The sequence below is a fragment of the Dipteris shenzhenensis genome, chromosome 2 (genome assembly GCF_047967505.1).
Source record: "Dipteris shenzhenensis isolate YYH24624 ecotype China chromosome 2, Dip_SZ_1.0, whole genome shotgun sequence".
In the NCBI taxonomy this organism is placed as follows: Eukaryota; Viridiplantae; Streptophyta; class Polypodiopsida; order Gleicheniales; family Dipteridaceae; genus Dipteris; species Dipteris shenzhenensis.
This window is the reverse complement of record NC_141597.1, coordinates 46,397,824-46,411,662: the sequence shown is the minus strand read 5'-3', so window position 1 is coordinate 46,411,662 and position 13,839 is coordinate 46,397,824. Positions and strand designations below refer to the sequence as shown.

General features: G+C 42.9%; 1 pseudogene; it reads left to right on the top strand.

Annotated features, from left to right (window-relative positions):
• Positions 1-1,210: 1,210 nt before the first annotated feature.
• LOC147904854 (uncharacterized) lies at positions 1,211-3,415 on the top strand (annotated as a pseudogene).
• The last annotated feature ends 10,424 nt before the right edge of the window (positions 3,416-13,839 follow it).

Below are 13,839 nucleotides of genomic sequence, written 5' to 3'. Positions count from 1 at the left end.
GAGGCGGAGGTGGCGGGGGATGGAGGTGGAGGAGATGGAGGCGGAGATGATGGGAGGCAGGGTGACAGGAGGCAGCGGTGATGGGAGAGGGCGGGGCTGGCGGGGGTGCAGCAAGTGGAGGGGGAGGCAGTAGAGGAGGGAGCAGAAGGGGTGGACGGGGTTGAGGTAGCGGGAGCAGAAGGGGCGGCGGGGAGGGCGAGGGAGTGCAGAGGGGGAGCAGATGGGGCGAGGCAGCGGGGCAGCCAGGAGGGGCGTGGTGGTTCAGCAGGAGCTCACGGGGAGCAGCTCATCACCCCCTTCGCTTCTCGTTCCTGGCTGAAAATCTATTTGCTGGTTCTGCTGTGGTAGAATTCTTCCCCTTCAGACTTCAGTGTCACCCTCTCTATGTGCACCGGACACCAGCGACGAATGTCTGGAAAAGAGGCTTGTCCTAAAAATTTGAAAAGCAGTCCATGTGATAGATGTCATACCATCCACCTTGACTCTGAGGAACACTGCACTTCTCCCATAGTCGCCAATTACTTTTTGGGCATGCGATTGGGTGCCAAACAGAGGTACTCACACTTTGGAGAGTACATTTGTCCTGCTATATGCAGGACATTGGATTGTTATTTTGGACTTGGTCATTTTTGAAGGTGAATGTGGATGCCTAGGGGCATGCTGTTTTTGGGTATAAATGGCTTCACCTTTGTTTTGAAGCATTGCGTATGGTTCCAAGTTATTTTCCCTGTGTGGTGGTGGTAACAAGGTGACACAAAAATCTCATCTTGGCCAGTTTACCAATTGCTCTCTGAAATTGTGTTCTTGTGAGGCTTGTTTTATGGTTGAGGTGCTTGCATGTGAAGTACATTATATTCTGGGCATCTATGGTTTCTCATCTATGCACCTACCATTTTGAAGGTTTCTCACATATAGCTTGCGTGCAGGAAATTGGATTTACAGCTTTCCATTAACAGTGGTCATAGATTCGTTGTAATGAAACTGCTTGGAATTTGTAGTCAAAGTTGTGGATTGTTAAGTTTATGTCACCTGATGAAGGCTTGCACCATGCACATACATCAGCTGGTTCACATATACTTTGATTGTCACAAATTTGCATGTAATTTTCATAATCATGTCTCAATTTCCAATATGGTTTAGGAAAAATGAATGCTTCTTTGGTTAAGGCCCTTTTTTTAAAATAAGAGAGCTACATAGTGGTGGTCATATAATGGCAGTAAATGTGCCTTTTGGTAATAAGGTCACAACCTCACACCTTCCAAGCACATGCCCCGAGTAAATTTAGAGGTGCAAAAGTTGTGGCATTCAACGAAGCGGAGTCGCCTAGGTTAAGTAACCCCTGAAATTTTTTATAATAGTTGGTAGCATGTGGCAAGTAAAGGCCTTCATGTTGATGAGTGCATAGGGCAAAGCATTAGACCATGCCTTTAACCAATTGCCACGTGTTGATGACCTTAGTGTTGATGATTGCATAAAGCAATGCTTTAGACCATGCCTATGACCAATTCCTATGTGGCAACATTTAAGCTTTAGTGCAAGGAGTTCTTTGTATTCTATTTATAATGTATAAGGGAGAAGCAGACCTGGTTTCCAAGGCGAACCTGGAAGCTAGCACACATTTTACCGATCTGGGCGGCCACTAAGGGAAGCTTTGTGGCACTTGTTCTTAGCATCCTTAAAGGTTTTCAATAAGCATGCTAACATGACATCTGAACAGTGGGTTGAGGCACAGGAGAGAAGTAATGAGATTCAGGAAATACATGAGGAGTACGAGGAAAATATTACTCCGCATGATCAATTGGAGCGTGCCGACGCCGAAACACAGTTTGAGATCTGCTTCAAGGACAAAATAAATAAGCAAGAAGGGCGTAAAGTGAAGCTTCTTTTGTGTGTTGATGAGGCTGGGGAGCTCGGTGACAAATTTAGGAAGTTCAGGAGGTCGCTTAGAAGTATTCCAAATGGATTTTTGCATTGTGCTTGGCACTGACAGGAAGGTTGCAGACTTAGCATCAGGGATCCAAGCTCGCGTTTGAGACTGGCTATTTCATCAGGAAGAGTGACATTTTTGCTTAGGCTGGAACTGATAGCAGCTTTGAGGCTGAAACAAGCACGGCTCTAGAAGCTGTGATACAATATGGGAGACCACTCTGGGCAGCATATTATGACTCAGTAGATGACTCTAACAAGCTGACCCCAGCCATCCAACTCGCCAAGATGAAGTTGCTGGGCAAGAACATAATTACCTCAGAAGCAGGTTGGGTGACTCCAGACATAGCAGTAGCTGTTTTTACCTGTATTGTGGGACTTGATGTAGTTGCATGGGGTAGTTGCATTTGGATTTGTATGTGTGAGAGCATATTTTTATACTATGGTCTACACCCACTGTTGGGCGCTGATGACATCAGTGGGGATGTCATAGTAGCTAGTCCCTGCTATGCGTGATGGAGTTTATGGTTTTCAATATTATGAGTGACTATCGTGAGATTGAAACTGCACTATGTTGCGTTTTTAGAGGATCAGTTTGGGAATGTTCCTGGATTCATCGAGGTATATGCTTCTGCCGTATTAGCGGACTTGCAAATCTCCTTGTGAAGTTTTCGTCCAAGTTGCGGCCTACTGGTATCGCGATAATTCTTTCTATCTTAAATGGTATGTTGCCCTATCAGCTAGATTTAGATGCTCGTTTGGGAGAGACTAAAATGAAATCATTGAGACTTCACAAGAAGTTGTAGCTTGAATGAAGAGATTTGGACTACTTTTTGATTAGCCTTCTCCTTGAGTGCTAGCCTTCGTCATGGCTGAGTTTGCCCTTCACCTCTGGAGTGCCGACAGAAACTCAATATGAAGACTTTGTATAAATGGATGCTCAAGTATGTGTGGGTGTGGATTTGTAGTGAGAGCATATTTTTATGCTACAGTCTACACCACCACTATTGGGTGCTGATGACATCAGTGGGGATGTCATAGTAGCTAGTCCCTGCTATGCGTGATGGAGTTTATGGTTTTCAATCTTATGAGTGACTATCGTGAGATTGAACTGCACTATGTTGTGTTCTTAGAGGATGAGTTTGGGAATGTTCTTGGATTCATCGAGGTATAGACTCCGGACATAGCAGTAGCTATTTTTACCTGTATTGTGGGACTTGATGTAGTTGCATGGGGGAGTCTACCACAACAGCTTGTGGCAAAGCACATGAGATCCATTGTCAATATTTCAAAGGATAGGAGAAGAGTGTACACAGTGGATCCAGCTCTCGCTACTGCTGCCGGTGAGTTGCTCCATGCTTACAATGACGCTTTCCTGGGTGATTTCTTGGACAGGTTGATCGAGGTTTTCCTAGATGGGTTGGCACTTGAAGGTGTTAGGGAAGAGGAGGTGACCATGATTATCATCATGCTAGCTAGCATATGTTAATACTATGGTCTAGACCTATTGTTGGTCGCTAATGACATCGGGGATGTCGTAGTAGCTAGTCACTACTATGCAGCATGATGGAGTTTGTCTTTAACCTTGTGTGTCACTATCATAAGGTTAGTAGCTGCATGGTTTGTTTTCTCTTAAAGGATGTGTTTAGGCATCTTCCTAGATTCATCTTGATATATGTTTGTCATATTAGTGGACATGCAAATTTCACTTGTGAAATTTTCGTCCAAGTTACGACTTGCTGATATTGTGATAATTCTTTCTATTTCAAGTGACGCTTAGCCCTATCAGCTATCTTTTCTAAGCCTTTGGCTTGGATTTGTTCCATCAAGCATACATGTCAACGAAGGCAATTCTAATGATTACATATGATTCAAAACTTTATTTGAGAATCATGTCATGAATGAGCTGGCCTTGCTTGGTGTCATGCATTATGCCATAGGCTTCCAAAATACTCACAAATATAATTTTGCTTGGTTTTTTGCTGGTCTCTTGCATTTGCACAAAAAATTCAAGAACCCAAACAACTTGGCCATGTTCAGTGTGCCCCTCAATGAGTGCACTCCATGACACAACATCCTTATTAGATAATATGGTAAACAATTTTATGCCTCATATAAGCTCCTAGATTTTGCATACGTGTCAATTAGGCTGTTTGTAATAGGTACACATAATTCTAATGTACAACTGATGACTTGCTTATGTATCAGCTTGCGATGTTGGATGGATTCTATGCTACCACATACTTTTAAGATGCAAAAGGAATTTACAATGCTTAGTTTTATGCCATCCTCTTGCATTTTGTTAAAGATCAAGAAGACCATGCCCATGCTATGTGTAACCTGCAATCATAATATCCCATGATACAACATGTCTAGCTAGCATCTCATTGAAAATGTTGTCCCCCTCACTTTCATAGGAGTCATGCCCTCTTGTTGCATTTTTGTGGTGAAATCTAAGATCACTTTCTTATTTTCCAAGCTTCTCACGTGCAAATATATTAGCATTCCATGTATGCTCACTTGTATTTAATGCATTGTTAGATGCTCTTGTGCTTCTAGAAAAATCTCTTACATGAAGCAATCATGTGTTCATTGAGCCCCATGACACCAAATCATGATTTTGTGATTCATGAAATGCTTCGTGGGCCTCATTTAAACTCCCACAATTAGCATACATATCAACAAGGTTGATGCATATGATGACATCAGACTGAAGTCCACATCTAAGAAGCTTACTGAGTATTAGCCTTCCCTGCGCTAGGGCTCCCATATTACCACATGACTTTAAAATGTACATGAACATGACTTTGGAGAGCGGAAAGATTATGCCCCCACTAGGCATAACCTACAATCATAGCACCTCATGAAACCACATTTATATTTGGTAGCTTTTCAAATACTCTATGAGATTCTTCAAGCCTTCCACATTTGGCATATCAATAACGGAGCTTCCCAAAACCACATTTGATACTAGTCCAGTTTTATTGATCATATTATGTATCACCTTGCCATGCCCTTGGGCTCCTATGTTTCCACATAATCCATCAAAGAGGCTTACACCTTATGAGGCAATGCAGCAACTCAAGATGCTTGGTTGTGATGGAGAGTTCACTGTAAATTCTACAAGTCCAAATAGCAATTGGCTTTTATGTCTCATGACGCTACCCAACGAGTGTTACAAATGAGACTTAAAATGTGATATTATTACATCATTGTACAAAAAGATGGCTGAAAAAGATTTGCCTTCTATTCAATTAACTACTTTGCAAGGCTTAAAGCAAGGTCCATCTCTTCAATAGGCCACACATGCCAGTTGTTATTTGGACTCATAGAAATTGTTAGCTGAACCAAATTCAATCATATATCTGTATTTTCAAAAATAATTTACACTAGTTTGGTAGCTCAATGAGCCAAAATATCGATAGTAGAAGTGAGAGAGGGAGATAGAGAGGAGTGCACATGATATAGCTACCTGTACACTAAGTTGTATTGAACATGAACATGAAGATATACATGTGTGAATCGCTTAGGGTTAGGGTTAGGGTTTGCCCCTATGCCCTATGTAGATGGTGCAATTTACACCATCCTCACCACCCCCTCTTAAATTGCACTGGGTAAGTAGAGGGTGGATGTACAAGATCTTTTTGTGGATTTCGTTTGATGCATATGATAGCATCCAAACTGAAAGAAATCAGAGTAGTATGTGCATGTGTGAGCATAGTGACCACCATTCGCCTTTGGGAATAAAACCCAGAAGATAGGCTGAAAGGGAGAGGAAGGGAATATGTAGAGTGTGAAGTCCTCTTGGATCAAAGATTGGTCGGTCAAAAGATGACTGTGTGGAGAAGTGTGTGTATGGCTGCATGCTGAACATGTCATAAGTAGTCGTGATCTGTGCAACTACTCTATAGAAGAGGCATCCAGATGTGAGGCTAGTTGATGTAGTGATGGAGATGATATCTGATAGGTTGTGACATATGAGAGTGTCACCAACCCAAAAGAACTGACAACAATATCGGAGGTATGATGTAGTAGAAATATAATCTCTATCGAATGATGCGGGGTCGAAGAAGAACACATACTCAATGTGGACATAGTGATCTAGGGGCTGAAGGTGTAGGTATGATATGCTACTTTGCTAAAGAATAGGCCCGTAAAACTGACAAGGTACGGCAACCCATCAAACTTGTATGCTCAACTGTCGTGAGCTGAAGGTCATCTGATGTGTGCATGGCTAAACATCCATCGGCATGGGATGTAGCATCTGCCATAGGCTTGTCGAGAAGGAGATGATAGTGTAAAGGCCTAGAAGCCTGAAATACAACTAAGAATGCATGAGATGTCCTTGAGGCATATGAGGTGCCGAATGCTCATATCTATAGTCGTGGATCCAACCACTAATCTGCATTGATTAAGGACTATATACTACAGCCATAAGTGCATGCTGAAACACTGAGTCTCCCCAGGTTGCACTATGGATGGACCTAATGATGTCCACTGCATTGGGGCAGGACCGCACTGATGCATAGGTATCCTTGTGCTGAGGAATGATCTGCTGATCGAAAGAGATGGTGATTACTAGATCCACGGATGCAATGCGGCACGAATGAGTCAATGCTGGAATGTCTTGAAGACTGATCTATTGATCTGTACTAGTGAAGGGAACTGAGCCCAAGATATATTCTATATTAGAGGTGAAAGCATCAGGGATCAATACTGGAATGAAATCACATGAGGATCTGATGTGCTGTGGCATATATCTCTGCATGCGGCATAAGATGTGAGTACCTTGTACTGAGGACTTTCCTGTTGCTGAATAGCTTCATGATCAATGGTGAACTCCTGTTGAGTATCTATAGCATCTGTGGCAAAAGATGGAGTCGGATCCATGCATGAGAATGATGGTTGTGCATCATAAGAATCAGACTATGCTGCTGTAGATGAGACTGACTCATACTGAGGACTTACTATCGAATTTGCCTCATGTTGAGGGCTTATTGCTGAATATGCCTCGTACTGAGGGCTTACGGAGAGAAAGTCTCATGCTGAGGGCTTATTGAGGAATGCGCCTCATGTTGAGGGTTTATGGAGGAATGTGCATGATCAAAAACTGTGGATTGAAGCATCTACATTTGATCTCTCGAGACTAATGAGGCTCGAGTCAGTGTCATAAAATGGTACATACCTTGTGGCAATGGATGGTAGAAGAAGGTTCTCTTTCCCCTCATTGATCTCGTCTGGTGTCATGACTGGTAAATAATCAATGGGCGGTCTGGTGCTGTGTAAGAGGCTTACCTGTGTACCGATGAGAGTGTCTACCCATGATGTGATAAGTGTTGTCCAAAATGGGGATGGAGCTTAGCTACTACATGCACACCAATCCACCAAAAACATGAATGATAGTTTAGCTTTAGTTCCATTGTGAATGATGTATGTGTTGAGAGGACTGGATTAGGAGTCAAGTATTTCTAGGTGCTTGGATGAGAAGTATACCTATAAAATTATTGCTTAACTAAGATACCTTATTCAAATTTCATAGCTGGACTTACAAGCTGCTCTCTTGTTTGAGGAATCCAATCACACATTATCTAAATGCTCAATTGGCTCACCATGGTATGTTCTCTCAATACTTGAGAAAAACAAGGCAAATAAAGTGCCCAATCTAAACACCTTCTCTTGTGAGGTAGTCAAGCATGGCATCTTCTTTCTCCATCCTTATGGTGAGCAATCGATTTTGAAAACAAAGAAATAGACATGAAGAATCTTCATGTTCTAGTATTAAGCTACTCTCTACACCTTCGTCCCCCCAGCCATAGCCTTTCTTTAGCTGCCTCTACAACATCTTCTTTCTCCTTCCTCATGGTGAAAAATTGATTTTGAAGGTAAAGAAAGAGACATGAAAATTCTCAACCTTCCAAAAATGAGCTGCTCTCTACACCTTCCTCACCCCAACCATAGCCTTTCTTTATCTCCCCATTCCCCTCCCAACTTTGCCTATGTTATACCCTTCTTCTTTTCCTCTTTGAACAACATTTCATCCTTTCTTTATGCGCCATTGCCAATGTTTAATCCTGCCCTTAGCTAAAGTGTGGTGGGTCTCAGCGATGACTCACGTGTCATGGGGTAGTTGAAGATATGGACGGAGCTTCCACTCCCAGCTACTCCTTGTGGGAGCAATGCATAGCAGGAGCTGTCCACAAGTGTCACTCAAGCGGCCTCCGAATTGTTACAGTGTGGTTTCATGCGAGAAAGAGGGAAGGGGAAGAGGGGAGGGGAGAGGGAGAAGGGGGAGAAGGGAGGAGGAGGAAGGGAAGAAGGAGAAGGGAGTGAAGGGGGATAGAGTGACAACCACAAAGGCACTACAATGGAAACAAGAGAACACCCAAAACACTCTCTTGGAAGAGAAGAGGGAGCTTGTATTCAAACTTGTGCAAACAACAATGAAGACCAAAGTCAACCATTTGGCCTTTTATACAAGTCACCTTTTGAAGGGAGGGCCAACCATAATCTCTGTATACCACTCTCCCTTCTCATTCTTTTACCATTCTCTTGGGCCCATGTAGCTCCAAGACACAATCATGGCTCTATGGACTTGCCATTGTCCATCAAATCACCTCACTTAACCAGTGGTAGCGCATTGTTAACCATTATGTTAACATGCCCCCCTTCCTGATCTCGATCCAGTCCTCTGGGTCATGTAGCGGTTGTTGGAGCATTGTCAAGGAAGATCGTATAGGCTGATTCTTCTTTTGGTCCATTGCAACAGAGGGATGTAGTGGCTCCTTGTTATGGAATGGTTGCTGGAAGTATGGATGAGTGATTCTTATGGAGCTAGCACCTTAGGGTTTGTGTGAGCCGATTTGAGTACTTGTGACCATTCAAAGAAGGAATAAGAAAAAGGAAAAGAAAAATATAAGGGTTAAGTTATTAGGAAGAAGATGTTAGTAGGGATTGATGTAAGGTCCTAGTGGTGTTAGTGCTAGCAGAGTAAGTAAAGTGCATTCTCATGCTCCTCTTATGTCCCATATTTTATTTGAGTAGGACTTCTAATGGATTCTCATCAGACTATTTCCTTGTCATGCCATGTTTGAACATCTGGAGTTGTGCATGACATTTTGGATTGCTTCTCTACATTGAAGTGCCTTCAAAATCCATTTTATGGATTATATTTCATCAAGGGCGTTGCTCGGAAGTATTTGAGCCCGATAAGGTTGTTGCACCATTTGGAGCTTTATTTGTATGAGTCATCAAATCAAGAGGAGTTTGATAATACACCATACAAACTCCTAAAATGAGGACTATGGTTGAAGAGGTTTATAGAAGGGGGATTCTAGGAAAGGTTTCTAAGCTACAACTGAAAGAAAAGAAAAATAAAGAAAAGAGGATGAGTGGAAGTTAGATAGTTAATGGTGATGTTAGTAAAGGAATATGAAAAAAGCTTTGAGGGTCACAAGAAACCCATCCACACCCATCTTGGTGTAATCACCTTCACCCTGCAGTTAAATGCATCCTCGAGAGCTGCTTGCGGAGAACCACTTGTCATTCCATGTGTGAACTCAAGTTCAAGACCCTGATTACTTAGGCGTAAGTCCGTGGCCTGCTGTTCTTGTTTTGGCTCTACTGAAGGGATGTGTTGTTGATGCTGATTGGTGTGGCCTGCTGTTCAGTTGAGAAAGTTGTCAAGAATGAAGACAATTCATTGTTCACATTGGAAGGTTCTTGTTAGACTTTCGTTGTGATGGGCATTACTTGTGTGGCCGACTCTTGCGTAGCTTCCCTGATGATAGATGCCAAATTTCTCAGTAAGGAAGGTTCTTGTGTGGCTCCAAATGTGGATTCATATTTTATCTTGGCAGGTTCTTGTGTTACTGTCTCTTTTTTCAAGACAGGTTCTTGTGCTGCTGCCAATTGCCTTGAAGATGATGCAATAAATTGACATGCCTTTTGATAGACTTGCGGCAGTCGAGCAGGTTCTTGTGTTACTGTCTCCCTTTTTGATACAGGTTCTTGTGTAACTACTCGAGAGGAGGCAGATGAATTCCTTTGCGTATGATCCTCTTGCATTGGTGCTTTTCCCTTGTCCTTACAAGTAGGTTCTCGCTGTTCTTGGCATCTTTGGAGAGTAGGTTCTTGTGTGACTACTATTGCTACATTTGCACTCGTTGATGCTTTTGTATTGATAGATTTGGGGCTCTGTTCCTGCTTTTGTGATGGAGATAGCATACATTTAGGCTTAAGCAAAGCATGGATGGGCTGTTGATTGCTATGGCGAGGCTTGGGTACCCATATATAAGAGCTACCAAGATAATATCTCTGGGCCTCGAGTAGTCTTGTGGGAACCCATCGGTAATGTACCTTCCTTGTTGGATGGCGTCTTCTTTGTCTTTGATGTTGAGGTTTGTTGTTTGTAGGAGGGGGTGAATTCATCTGTTGAGGCCTCTTTGGAATCCAAAAATATGATTCACCCTCAAAGTATCCTTGAGCCTTCAATAGATCCCTTCGGACCCATATTTGCTTGGCTGCCTCTTGTCTTTATCTTCATCCTTGGTGGCGTCCTTGTCGAGGTGGGAGTTGCTGATGTTGATTCTTGGCTAGCACTTGGTGTATCTTGATGGGACGATTCATCACCAAATAACCCTTTGTAAGTGTCTCGGATCTAGCTTTCATGAAGGATGGTAGCTTTCGTTAAGGTACCTGCAGGAGCTACAAAAAACTTGCAAGGCACAATGTAATTGTCCAAGGAAACATTCAACATTAGCGAACCAACAACCTTAATAGAGGTACCCTCTATGGATTGAATTTCAAAATCACATACTTGAAGGTGTACTTGGACGAGATGCTTAAATGTCTCCCAGGAGATGAGGTTGTAGCTTGCTCACCCATCTACCTTGGCCTGTATTTGGCATGTTGCACCTACTGATGTCAGATTTACCTAAAGTTGGGATGGAGTCATATCTATCTCGTTAGGATCAAGGGAATTGTCAATTCCTAATTCAATTTAATTAGGTAGTACAACTCTTATGGTGTAAAAAGGTGTAATGGAGCTAAGTTGTTCATCATCAAGGTACATTGTCTGAGTGCCCTCAGTAGTTGGTGGATCTATTGTCGCCAGTGTATGCACCCAATCAATTGAGTCTTCTAGATTTGGTAAAGGGGCCCACCACGGTTCATCAAGACTCTTCTCACTCTCCTCTTTCTCATATTTTTAAACCAGCTTTACTGGCGGTATCCGATTTAGCTGCCTGCAAATAGATTTGCAGACATAGTGTGACACTTCCATGTTTGGAGATCAACCCTCATGACTTGCTGATCTTTCCTTAGATAAATATTATTGGAGCACCAATCATGGATCAATCCTGCCATACGTAAGAAAGGTCTTCCTAGAATAGCCTCATACCCAGGGTTGTTTTGGAAATCCATTACAACATGGCACACCCGATATTTGAGACCACAAGTTTTGATTTCAATGTCCTTGAGTACTCCTATGGGATGAGCTATGCCTCCATCAGCTAATTTAACTACCAAGGAAGTACTCTATCGATCGGGGCTTCCCCACTTTTCCCAGCATTGTTTCGTGATGATGCTAACACCTGCTCCTGTGTCCAAGATTGCCATAGCTTTCTTATCATGGAAGGAGATGGGTATCATTGCATTCGAGTCATCACTCTCAAAATATTGGCCCAATTTGTTGACTGGCACCCTTGGAAGGTCTTGAGCATGATTGGGAGATTCAACATTATCAAGATTTGTGGGTTGGGGTGTCACTATTTTCCCATTCATCCAATCAAAGAGGTCTCTCCATAGAGTAGGATTACTTTGTAATAGTATTGCGATGGGTATCTTGATCTTAGTGGACATGAATGAGGCTAATCTTGCGATGTCTCAAGGACCAATCATAGATTCCGTGCCTATTGATTTGGAGTCTTCTAAGCCATAAAAGGACATGTTCTCATCCTCCTTTAGTTGTTGCAAGGTAGGGTCTTCTTCAAACATCTGTTGCATTAGGGTGGATCCCTCTATTGAAGGGCATGACACACCTTCTTCCTCTACCCTTTCAGGTATTTGCAAGGCTTTTGGGGCTCAAGCATTTATCTCATATCTAGGATGAATTGTATCAGTACTCTTGCTAGCCTTGAGACTCTTCTGACATTCCTCTTGGCACTTGTGTACCAATTCATGCACCTCGGTGAGACCTTGTTTCCCCACCCATGGGTTGGAATATTCATCGTGACCCTTAGGTGTGGTGGTGGGTTGAAGCCGTTATAGGTGCCTCATTTGCCTGATGCGGGTGGTTATTGTTGGTACCATTTGAGAGAGTATCATCAGAGGAAGATGATGTTGGTAGGGAGGCTGTCTCTTCATCCAACCCATCTTGTCTCTAGGCTGTGACGCACTAGCTTTATCCCTTTTGGCTTGTTTACGAAGCTCTTATTAAGGTCTTTAGCTTGTAACCTCATGATTAAATCCCTTATATGGACACTCATTGGCAAGGTGTTGCCCTTGACACATATGGCATTGAATGGGTTGTGCCTTGGTCAAGTTGTTCCTATCTCCCATTTTTTGAGGAATCGGTGCCGTCTGGTAGACCGGAATATGTTGGTCACCTTGTATGATGTAGTGACTTATAATGTTGGACCGATTTGCATTGCCACCATTTTGGGGATAGTTGTGTCCACTGTAGGTAGGTTTGGGGTCTCCCCAATCACTAGGTAGCTCTTCCACCAATACTTGATTCAAGGGAGTAATTCATGGTGGCTGAGGTCCCAGAATTAGCGAGCATAATAGAATATTTTGAGCCCTAAATTGCCCTTGATTGGTTGATGTGGCTCCTTGTATTGCTAATTGTGCCTGATTGGGTGGATTGGACGATGTAGGCAATGGTAGATGCGGCCTTTGTTGATACATGGGTTGAGGAATCACCCTAGGATACTGACATTGGGATGTGCCATGATTTCCCTAATGAACACAATGGGCATAATAGAGTGTTGACCTGGCTCTAAGATGAGGGCATTCCTGAGTGGGACTATTTCTAGTGCATACCCCACACCATATGTTATCTCTTTGTGGAAATAGATGGGGGTTGCTAGGAGCATCTTTTGGTGCTTCAATATTCCATTGTTGGCTCAACTTACATAATAGTTATGTGTTCAACTCTTCCATGTTGAGCATCTTGGGCAGCATAATGCTTGCATCCCTAGTTGCTTTTGAGGTTGAAGCGTGTGCTATTTTGGGACATATCAAAGGAAGCAAATGATCTATCCTTTTGAGGTGTCTCCCTCATGTTATCCCCTAGGCGTATTGCCACCTTGCTGCATAGCTCAAACGATGTGGGATTCATAGCAAACAAATGATCATGTAGCTTAGCATCTCGTAGCCCTATAAGGAAGCATGGCAGAAGTTGCACATCACTCATCCTCTCGTGGGGTTCACATAGGGAGTTTAGACGTTTGATCCTAGTGATATAGTCTCTTAAGGACTCAGTGTCCTTCTGCTTCATCGGATAAAGTTGGTTAAGTGGGCTCCACTTGGCACCACTGGGGACAAACCCCAAAATGAAAGATCTACGCAATGTGTCCCAATTTATTTTCTCCTCAGGGTTTAAGGATCTAAACCATTGTCCAGCCTTGCCATCAAGGCTCAAGCTAAAAGCATTGACCTTGTCTAGATCCCTGATATCACCAAAGGTGTCACAGATTTGTTCAAACCTCTCAACATGGGAGACTAGGTCTCCTTCTCCTACAAATTTGGTGATTAGCTTAGAGATTGTGATAGGCTTGCTTCTTGAGGGATTGGTATCCCATCTTGGAAACATTGGTGGCGGAGCAGTGGCCCCCCTTCCTAGTGCTTGCACTAGGATTCTCATAGCTTCGTTTGTAAGGACCATTTGTGATACAGTGGGAGGTTGAGCAATGG